This window comes from Somniosus microcephalus, chromosome 2 (assembly GCF_052327205.1).
Source record: "Somniosus microcephalus isolate GS21.2 chromosome 2, FLI_Smic_1.0, whole genome shotgun sequence".
Taxonomy (NCBI): Eukaryota; Metazoa; Chordata; class Chondrichthyes; order Squaliformes; family Somniosidae; genus Somniosus; species Somniosus microcephalus.
This window is the reverse complement of record NC_140988.1, coordinates 60,338,447-60,350,072: the sequence shown is the minus strand read 5'-3', so window position 1 is coordinate 60,350,072 and position 11,626 is coordinate 60,338,447. Positions and strand designations below refer to the sequence as shown.

Genomic DNA, 11,626 nt, shown 5'->3' with positions numbered 1-11,626 from the left:
TTATTTTACATTCACTGTGCAACAACAATGCAACGTCTGCATTGTACGCAGTACCGGCTCTACTTATCAATGTCCCCTTAATGATAACCCTTATTGATAAAATACAGTTTTCATTACGTGTAAACAAAGGTTCTTGGAAATTCATCAGCGTTCAGACAGTTTCAATTACATTATTGTTATGGTCTGCATATTTTACTTGAGTAATTTAGCAATTTCAATGAATTAACAAAAAAATGCTTAGTTAGCTGAAGCATATATATTACCTTCACCTAATACCTTCAAATGTTACTAATTTTACAATGCGTTGGTGTATTGTCGAAAGTATCCAAATGTTTTCTGCGGACCCTTTCCAACTGAAAACAGCGGGAAGTTCAACAACCGACCGCAACAGGTCGGATAGCAGGCAATGCACAAACTCATCACCCATGCAGAACCAAAGGTCTGGCTCCAATCTGAAAACTATCCAAACGGCTGGTGGGTTGTGGCTGTTTGATGGTGCTGAGAGGAGCCGGTGGGTGGAAGCAGCGCTCGCCACACTGGGGGGGTCGGTGCAACAATCCCGGTGAGGGCGGAGTTAGCGCCAGGGGGAGGGGGAGCACCAGGAAACCGGCCGAAATAGTATGTTACTGTCATCATTCATTTTTGATTCAGGACATTTTCATATATTAAAATCCAATTTGGCGTATTTAGGAATATTCTTACATTCCAATTCATTTTGGGGCTGGTACGTGTTCCCGGGTCCACAAGCGGCGCATTAATCAATTGCTACAAGGTAAGGTAAGGTGGCCCCTCACACTCTGCAAGCTGAGGTACGTGAGCCACCACCAGGTAAGGTGGGGCGTTGGTTACAAGCCGAGAACTTGGCCAGGCGATGTTTGCAATACTAATTTAACCTTTGTTTACATCACAGTCCATAATGCAATAGCTTAATGACTTGGCATATCACAACAATCATTGTCACAACAGGCTGATTTTGGTAAAAGGTTGTAGGAAACAGTAACTGTCACCTCCACCTAGTATTTCGTTAAATGCTGTAGGGGATTTCTTTGCATGTTTTTTTTAATGGGTTGTTATGGTTGACCGAGTTATGGAAAGAATGAGCGAAAGTCTTGATAACGCAAACTGAAGTCAAAAAAGTGTGAGATCTGTTCTAATTATAAACTTTGGAAAAGTACTAATATCGAATGACGGGGATACTTCTTGAAAAACAAGTTGCTTCCAGGCCTCTGCAACATGACCAGGCACAACCCAGTCACGCCAAATCATCTGAGTCTTCGAAGCTTTTCACCGACAATGTGTAATCAAATCGATTTGTTAATTCGTTTTTTTTTAAATTACACTTTTAAGACCATCATTTGCTCTTTGTTACCTTTTAAGGATTAACGAATCAGATGTTTTAAAAAAATGGTCTCTGAAATAAAATCCAAAAATCATTGCACCCTTTTCCTCCACCCCCTCCTTCGAACAATTAAATTAAGAACTGGCAACATAGATCATGGTAGATTTACAGAAAGAATAAATATACGTTCATATGCTCTGCAGATACTCTAAAATAAAATTTACCTTTGACTAGCCACGATTAGAATTTCGTTTGCCTGAGCAGTAGTATTTATTTGCTTAATGAAAAAATAAATTAAATAAATCATTTATATTGAGAGACTAGTGTTAGGGTTACAGTTTAACAAGTATCTGATCATGAGAACTTAAAATGCATAAAATAACACTGATGTCACATCCAAAGTTTGAGATATGAATGGTCTTAAATTCAGATACAGAGTATGATGTCCATTTGGAGGTCATCCTGCTGCTCACTTGCAGAAGGACTTTCTCATTAATCAAATAAGCCTGCTGAAAATAAGCCTACTCGATTAATGCAGTGCATCAATATGGATAGGATCATTTTCACAACAACCATTAAATGGGACACAGGACAGAGCCCAGTGGCGCACTGGTGCATGGCAAGTTGAAATGAGAAAGTCCTGTTTGTGTAACTCTGTTGAACAACCATCTATGATGCATCAAATTAATATTCAAGACATATAATGTCTGAAAAAGTGTACAGATATATGATATCTGTTCCAAAACATATTATTTATGTGTTGAATGCAATCATTCCTTAGTTAGAATGCATGGCTGGACAGTAAGAGTAATATTTATAAGAAGCTGTTTTCAGAAGTATTGTTCAGTGAGAAGAGTTCCTATCTAAATAGATAGTAAATAATAATATATAATATTAATCATCCATACTCTGGTGAGTTGAAAAACAAAATTGTTCCATATGGAATAGGTCACAGTGGCTTAAGATGTCCATTCTATAAAGGGTCGTCATCCAGTTACATTTTTTAAATGTCTGGCCTCACATGTATCACTGTAAAAGATAGTCAAAAGAAATTATTATACAATAAGAATGACAGTTATTAAAATCATTATATTTCAACCAATGTCTGCAGATGTGAAGGGCAATCTTGGAGCCTTGTTTATGCACCTAATGTAACTTCAAGAATAAATCCTGTTATAATCTTAAGTTCAAAGGAGAACTGTTCAGAATGGAAATAATTAAAGCCAATGTTGGGTATGTAGCTAGGAATACAAATTTAATTTCCGTAACTAATATGCAGCCAGGCATTTATGAAATGTTGTAGTCTACCAAAACTATTTGCAAGCATGCCACTATGTCCTCTTATACTGTAGTATGCTACATCTCCAGGCCAGCAAGGTTTACATGGTAAAAACATAACATAAGTATGTTGGAGGGAAGTTAAATGGTAAAAAGTAACCTATTTCAGCACCTTTTTCCCATCCAGGTATCAGTTGAAATTATCTGTTACTTTTCTGAAGTGTTTTTAGGCATTCGGACATGACAAGGTGCCAGAGAACCAGAATATTATTCTTTATGTTTAAAAAAAAGTAGCCAAAGAGGCGTTCAACATTTCACAGTTAATAGCCTACCTAATGCTGTGCAATTCTGTGGCCAACTTTACCATAATAGCACGCTGTACTAGAAAATATCAAAAATCAGCAAGGTTTACTAAAGTAATTGGGCTTTTTTCCAGTCACTGAGGAGATGCTGGCAAATTTCTTATTGGTGGCATTTATATTTTTTTAAACTGGTATTATTTTCCTGAACTTAGGAGTGTAATAAAAGAACTACAGTGCCAATAGGTTTCAGTACATATGCTATTAATCTTACCTGTTGTTTAACGACTGAACTTTTTTTGTAGAATTCTGTGCATTTTATTCAGAAACACTGTGTTGCTCATATTTTGATCCTCATATGCAATGCAGTTGCTCTGTGGAATAAGCAAAGGAGGTTTGAAGACTTCGTACAAATTTAAAATGCATTTAAAACAAAATAATGTAACAGCAGTCAAACTGTTTAAACTACAGCTAAGTGAGCACAACAAAAGGTAGTGGTGTCCACAACAGACTCTATGGCAACATACAATTTCTTAACCCGCAAATGGGAAAAGGGTCAATATTAAGAAAGTTATTTCAAAAGTAAGAGAACAGTAGTCACATGCCACAGTTGGACATTCTGAAAGGAGCTGTAGGCCTCTTTGGAAACTGCCAATAAGGAGCTTGAGATGCCTACTCAGGAAGTTTTTGAACAAGCATAAAGTGATGGAAGTCAGTGTTTCTAAACCAAGCTGCTGAGAAATTAACATAGTAAATGTTCTATTTGCCCAACATGGGGTTGTACACTCTTCACTTAGGGAAAAACTCCACTCACCTAAGTCCAGACAGCTTGTTTGCAGATGGCAACAGCCAAGACTTAAGGAACCCGGAGTTTGCAGAGGAGTACTTCTGGAGTTTAACCAGCTAAAATCACATAGCTTATCCACAAATAATATTAGTGAGCTTCCCTTCTCTTATCCAACTGGGGCCATCCCATCTGTTAGAGGATTATCTGGAGCAAATTGAGAAAATCCCAGGCTCTCGTGACAGGACTACAGCCCCAGATCCCATTACTGAACCTCCTTTGAAAAATACTTGAAACTTACAGCTGAATAGTTCATGGATGTTGTCTTTTTGATCAGTTTTTTGATGCTATTTCTGATGCTTTTCTCAAAGTTGTCTACTTCCAAGAACGTTTTTAGTTCGGCTAAATAGCAGGAAAGGTCACCCTAAAGAGAAGAGAAAAATATTTCACACCACTGCTCAATACTTTTCAAGTATACCAGTTGCTTCCTGGAGAAGAAAATTATGTTTAATACATCCAATGTGCTTTAAAATTGCTTAAAAATCCACAGTGGTTGGGATCCGATGATGTTATTGGACCCCAATCTGCATATTTAAAGAAGGAGCCCATGGTTTCAGATGGGTGGTTTTGCCACCTGCTCAGAAAAACAGGTTAAAATTGAAGATGGTGGGATGCAGGCCGGACATTGACAGGCATGCCACCCAGTCAAGCGGTGGGGGGAGGGAGGGAGGGGGGGGGGGCGCGGGAGGCAGAAGTGATTGAGGGAAGAAAACATGATTACAGTCTAAAAGCATGTTTGAAACCATTCTATGTTTTTGAAGTCAGCGTGGAAATATGGGAGTGTTTTGGATGCTGTGGGGTGAGTGGGTGGTTAATGCAAATAAAATGCAGGCTTGGATTTGTAACTTTCATTCAGGTTCACACAGTGCTCATGAGGGAGAAATTGACAATAATGTCCTGTACATGATGCCCTTTTGTTGAACTTTTACAGTCTTGTCACTGCATAGACTATAGAAATAACTTTACCAAAAGCTTGCAGTGTCTATAACAGAAATTTCAGATTATAAATGAATAATTATATTTAACTAAAATCAATCTGCAGCCTTCTTGTTTTCCATTAACTACAAGATCTAAGCTTACACTAAGCTAACTCATTGATTTTTATTTTCTTCCTGCGTTACAGTTGTTCATTCAGTTTACTGACCTACACAGGAAATTCTGACTAAGCAGTAAGTATCTCAGTAACTATAATTACCTACTTTACCATGTCATTGCTCACAGTTTAAAATATTCTCATGTTTATGGTCGTGCAATGTGTTAGAAAGGAAAATCTTTGGCCCCGCTTGACAGGAAGTGGGGAATCCCCTGACAAAAAAGTTTCCTGGTTTATTTACATAATACCAGTAATTTTCAGCTGTGTAATGTGTTTTGTAGAATGCAAACACGGCATCTAATTTAGTGTCATACAGCTATTATAACACTTTATCACATTATAATTCTAGATATAACATACATTGGGGGAGAATTTCGACTTTGACCCAAAATGGGTGTAAAGTCACCAAATTGACCACTGCACATGCTGGTCTGTGCCTGCCTTTGGCCCAAGCCAAATTCGACTTAAGGCCTCATTTAAATGCCGCTGACGAACAGTGGGTGCCAAGTGGGTACCCTGCTGCAGCTCGCCGGTCTTGGAGGATGGGTTAGGCTGCTCAATGCCTAGTACAACCAGGGGGAGTGTGTGCATGAATTTTGCAATTGGAGTCCTACAACCAGCGTAGGATCTCAATTTGGAACTTTAAGCAGGCAGAGGGCTGCTTGCCCATTTACAGGCTCACCTGAATATTGCAACAGATGGGCCTTGGGCATCAAAGCGGCACCCAACCCCGATTTTGGCTGGCCGCCCACTTCTCGGGTGCAAAATAGGGGAATGTAAGTTAAATTTCTCCCCCATTGTTTCTGGCTCCCTCACTAAGAAAGTGGCCTAACATGGCCTCTGCTACAGTACACTGTTTATCATCTGCGAAGAACATGTTAGAGAGAGGATTGATTGTAGATCTTAGTATGCTAGTCCATTTTGATCTCTAAGCTGGTGCAATTGGAGGAAAGTTAATCTGTTTTTACTCATTAATAATTTGGTTCTTGCTATTGATTTTCAATACTTAATGCACAATCTTTTGGTTGACATACACATCGAGAGGGATAGAATGTTGAATTTCAATTCAAAATTGCAAATGTTTCATCACTGAGCTACTGTTACTTTTATTTACCCTTTTTAGAATCACAGAATGATACAGCACAGAAGGAGGCCATTCTGCCTGTGCTGGCTCTTTGAAAGAGTTATCCAATTAGTCTGATTCCCCTGCTCTTTCCCCATAGCCCTGCAAATGTTTCCCCTTCAGGTATTTAGCTAATTCCCCTTTGAATGTTACTATTGAATATGCTTCCACCACCCTTTCAGGCAGTGCATTCCAGATCTTAACAACTCGCTTCGTAAATTTTTTATTCCTTTTGTCACCTTTGGTTCTTTTGCAAATTATCTTAAATTTGTGTTCTCTGATTACTGACTCTTTTGCCACAAGAAACAGTTTCTCCTTATTTACCCTATCAAAGCCCTTCATCATTTTGAACCCCTCTATCAAATCTTCCCTTAACCTTCTCTGCTCTAAAGACAACAATCCCAGCTTCTCTAGTCTCTCCACATAATTGAAGTCCTGCATACCTGGTACCATTCTAGTAAATCTCCTCTGCACCCTCTCTTTTGGGTGTCATTAACCCCCTCAAAGATACAAACCGAATTGAAAGGGGAACTTTGATGGGCCAAATGGACTTCTAATATTGTTATTTTCATTACCTTTTGTGAGGGAGCAGTTAGGCAACTTGTTCCCAGGCACCTGTCAGCGCTACTCTGTTACTGACCACCAGAAGATGGGCAAGAGCAGGCCAGATTAACTTGACCATCATTCATTCCCTTCTTCCCACAGTTGAAATTGAGAAATCATCATATGTAAAATCACGAGGGGATACCGCTTTTAAGTTAAAACCCGCCATCCAATTCATTGCTCATACAAAAGATAATGATTTATTACATCACGTTTCACTTCCACTGAAATTTTCAGCTTTTACTGGAACTCATTGTACCCTACTTTATCTTAGCTGGGCTGGTGAAATTCAACATTTCATATCTGCCATGCCAACGTTGTCCTCCACATTACACTCTTTATTATTGAAACTGTAGCCGTTTCTGAAAAGGTGAAATTCCATTTTAACCCTGCTATAATAGATGCCTTTGAAGAAGCTGGAACCTTTTCACCTGTTAAGCAGGAGTTAAGTATAATTCTGGGCCAGATCGATCAATACTGGAAGTGACAAGTAAAGAAAGGATCTTCTTATCCTAAGCCACTTCCTGAGGGTGCATTTAAAATTGAATGACTTTTTGTACTACAATATTTGGATTTGGTCACTACCTTGCTTATTTTTTGTAAGAGGATTATTAATTTAAATTAAAGTTTCAATGACAACACTCTACGGAATCCGCAAACAATTTTGCTTTTTGATTTACAGAATAAGGTATTAAACTCTTTTAATAGAACAACATTTTTCACATTCCTAAAAGTAAATCAAGCTGCAAGCTCTAACTTTCTTTCAATTGCTAATAGTTCAAATATGTAATTTTGTTGCTTGTCAAATTATTCAAGGAGACAAACAGAATTGTTTTTTTATGTGCTTTAAGTACCACTAGATGTGTATATGAACCCATCAGCAAGCACACCGGAAACGCCTTCTTCCTTCCTGTGATTACATTTAGTTGATAAAGCAGAAATACAACCTAGTTCAAAGAATTAGTCAACAAGTTTGTAATATAATAAAGAAAAACTCTTTTTTGGGCAAAAGTACAACCTGCTTCTGTTTTTTATTAATATTTGTTCATTTTCCACATTAGTGATTACCTAGGAAAACCAAGTTACCCATAAAATATTGACCATCAACCTCTACCACTTTATATGAATTAAACCATCTTAATCCAAAAGCTTCCACAAAAGTTCACTTCTAGTTCAAAGTCCAGGGTAGTATTTCCAACTGTTAGTTATTAGCTTCACCTTATAGGCTATTTACATTTGGATGAATTCTCATATTCTGACAATACAAGTAAGGATTGTATATTGAAATCCAAAAACTGACAAGTAAAAGTAAGCAAAGTAAGCACTCAAATCTTGCAAGATTCCAATTTACTAAGTATGAAGTACAGGAATCTAGCCTCTACCATACAAAATGAGCAGAATATTCCAGCAGATTAATATTAATTATTAACTGTTTTAAATGTCTTTGTTTCCCTCCTAAAATTTGACTTAATAGTAAAATCTTAGCAATTCCGGCATTTAATTCATCACTAGATTGCAGTAGTATGTGATATATGGGGGCGAATGTTAGTAAGTGCAAGGTTCTGACTCATGCACTTTCAAAATGTGAATGCTGATTTTTAGCCTTTCACTTTAAACACTTAGAAAGTTCAAAGTTTAGCAGACAGCATCATCTGTTTTTTGACTTCCCATAAATTTAATTTATATTTCCGTAATTACTAATACATGCATTTTATAATAGTAAAATTATAAGAAATTATGACTATAAGATAGAAAGCGTGTTGACAAAGCAGTATAATGGCAGCTGTGGTCAGCCAGCACCCATTCAGATAGCTCTACCTCGAAATGCATTCATATCTGTTACAACAGCCGAGAAGCAAATGCAACATACGCCTACAATACAAACTGCAAAGCCTATAATATTTGCGTTAAATTTAAAGAATTTTGCCTACCGAGTCATTTTCTGGAGGAACACGTAACTGAGGAACAACATCCTGGGAAAATAAGGAGGTAATTCAAACTATTAGGTCTCATTTTAGATTGAAGTTAAAGCCATTCATAAAGAAAATTCCACAATAACATCTAACCACCTTACCTTGAGCAATCTTTGCAAATAATTTACATCTTTCATCATCTCTTTCAGTAGATTAACTGGAACACCATGAAGACTGGTACTGAAAACAGCCAGGAGGATAAAACTGTAGAAAATTATCCTGTTCATTGTGGCAATGATGGACCGAAGTTGCACAGAAGTTTGTTTTAAGTGCTTCTAAAGAGGACTTGCTTGAAAAATGAATAGTACCTACAACAGGTGGATGACATGTATATATTCTTGTTGGGAAAGGTAAGACCCTCCCATTTAACATGTTGGAAATGTTTTTGAAGCAATTGATGAGTAATCCTTTTCTTTTCCAGTGGCAAGGTGTACGTACGTGCGTGTATGTGTATGTGTGTGTGTCTATATCTGTGTGTGCGTGTAGGGGGTGGGGGATAGGAGGCGCAAACGAACAGAAGCTGATCTCCATGTTGGTTAGGGAAACAAGTGAAAGTGGTAAATTCCCATGTCCGTATAAACCTAACTCGAGAATAACATCACTTCACTCCTAGCTGGAAAATGACAACTGTGTTTTCTTTTTGATTTTCCATATCGCATTACCTGTCCAAATAGACAACATATAGTCATATCTTAACTAGTGTAATGAGTAATGCTGTATGCAGAATTTTTTTTACTTTTATTTTATGCTGGTGCAGAAACTTGCTGGCAGAGAGAAAGGGAGTGACTTCTAAACAAGTATTGTAAAATATTGAAAATAAAGTTTAAAAGCAAACAGGAAATGCATTTTTTATTGACAGTGCATTCATATTGATTCAACAAGTGAAAAACGCTTTGAAACCAATAAGGGGACGTTGTTGGTAAAATGCAATACACTTTGTGAAATAAATTGCTTGTGAGTCATATTGAACTGCAATCTATGTTCGAGTGTCCAATGAGTCTTGTGAGGTCTCATTTACACACTCTGAACCTGAGAGAGCGTGGTGGAGACCACTGATAGAAATGTAACCACTATTTGTCACTTTTATACACCACTTCTGCCACGGTGCTAAACCCACCAAGGTTAGCTTTTATGTAAACATATTTTGTACACAAGGTGTACACATTTTCGATTAACCCCTTACCCCAAGTTCTGGTCAGAATTAAAATATCTGTGTTACTGTTCTATTTTAAATTGCAGGTTCCAATCACTCTTTTAAAATGTCATATTATTTCATTTCTTATTATTACAGCCTTTATGCCACTACATTATTTTCTTTCATCAAGGTGTGCCTTATAATTTGTGTCCCAACTGTGGTCTGGATTGACATTGGTGCCATTCCATGGTTTTCTGGCATGATGCAGGCTTTGCGGTGTGGGATTGGATTCCTGCCTGGTTTTCCTCCTACCCTCTACAATATGGTACACTTTACATCATGAATACAGTTCTTTGTTTTCAGTTATAAATTTAAATACAGTCTTCCAGTTTTTATTATTTTAAACTAATTCCAGTTGAAAATCAGGAGAAAAAAATGAATGTCAAATTGCATGAGAAACTTTGAGAGATAATTTAAAGTTTTTAAAAAACACATTGAAAACTTTTTGACATTTATTTTCCTTATCATTGTGTGATTGTTCTACAGTATTTTATTTTTTAATTTACTCTCCTTACTGACAAAATCACAAGATTTCAGGAGATTGCTCAAGCTGGCAAAAGTCAATATTTAGGTGAAGAATTAGTCAAAACTGATTAGGAATGATTTTAAAATCCAGAAATTTATCAGAGAAAATCAGTCAAAACTTCAAACAAAAAGCCTTAATCAGCTAATGCATTTCAAGGCACAACTGAAGCAAGCATTTAAAGCTTTTATCTTTAAGTGAAAAAAAGTCAGAAATGTTCAACAGTTGAATGAATATTAGTTTAAATTAAAATATTTCAAACGTGGGAGGAAAATGCTTTACTTGAGGTGGGACTTGCAGAAATCTAGTTGTCCCTTACATAAATGACAAAATCATTCCAGTGGCTGCACAGAGAAACCCTCCACTTTATGTAGAAGATGTCAATAAAAGCCACAAGTTATCCATCCTTTGTAACTGCTGACATAAACTGTTAAAGGACACAGTTGGGCTTTGTCTCATGTCTTTCTTCCATCATTCTTTATGCTGATTTGTTTGTTGTATTGTGCCATATTATTACCTGAAAACCTTTAAAAAAAAAAATATATATATATAATCTCATTGATGATCCTTTATTTCATCCAACAGACCTTCTATTAAGCAGTTTTCAAGTAATTTAACCCATGCTCTCTGTGTTTTCTCTTTTGGCACCTCATGGGCAAATTAATAATTTCACATAAATGCAAATCGTGTCAATTTATGCTGATATTTACCCGTAAGCATGGTGCAAAGGCTGTAAATGGAACTGATTACATCCTTACCCCCTAGGCGATATAACAAACAAAATACATATCCTGGAAAATGAAAATGAAAATCTGCAAATGCTGCATATCTGAAGAAAAAATAGAAAAAGTTCAGTTAATATCTGAAAAGAAAAAAAATGTTTAGGGTGTGTACCCTCCATCAGAATTGAACACCAGAAACAGTAAGAAAACTACTAGGCACTTGGTCTGAGTATTAAACAAGGCTTTAATCGACTGTTTTTCAACATGGAGATCTAGTTGTGTCACAGATCACAGAATCACAGATCACAGAAACCCCACAGTGCAGATAGAGGCCATTTCGGCCCATCGAGCCTGCACCGACACATATCCCACCCGATCCCCGTAACCCCTACACCAACACATATCCCACCCTATCCCCGTAACCCCACGTATTTAATCCCCCTAACACTAAGGGTCAATTTATCATAGCCAATCAACCTAACCCGCACATCTTTGGACTGTGGGAGGAAACCGGAGCACCCGGAGGAAACCCACGCAAACACGGGGAGAATGTGCAAACTCCACACAGACAGTCGCCCGAGGCCGGATTCGAACCCGGGTCCCTGGCGCTGTGAGGCAACAGTGCTAACCACTA

General features: G+C 37.5%; 1 long non-coding RNA gene across 1 annotated transcript; it reads right to left on the bottom strand.

Moving 5' to 3' along the window:
• Window positions 1–588: 588 nt before the first annotated feature.
• Window positions 589–11,254, bottom strand: LOC147122718 (uncharacterized). Its single transcript, XR_015081464.1, has 4 exons — window positions 8,511–11,254; window positions 4,002–4,124; window positions 3,191–3,290; window positions 589–2,368 (listed from the first exon to the last, which is right to left on the bottom strand). It is a non-coding gene; the product is annotated as an uncharacterized LOC147122718 (long non-coding RNA).
• Window positions 11,255–11,626: the final 372 nt, after the last annotated feature.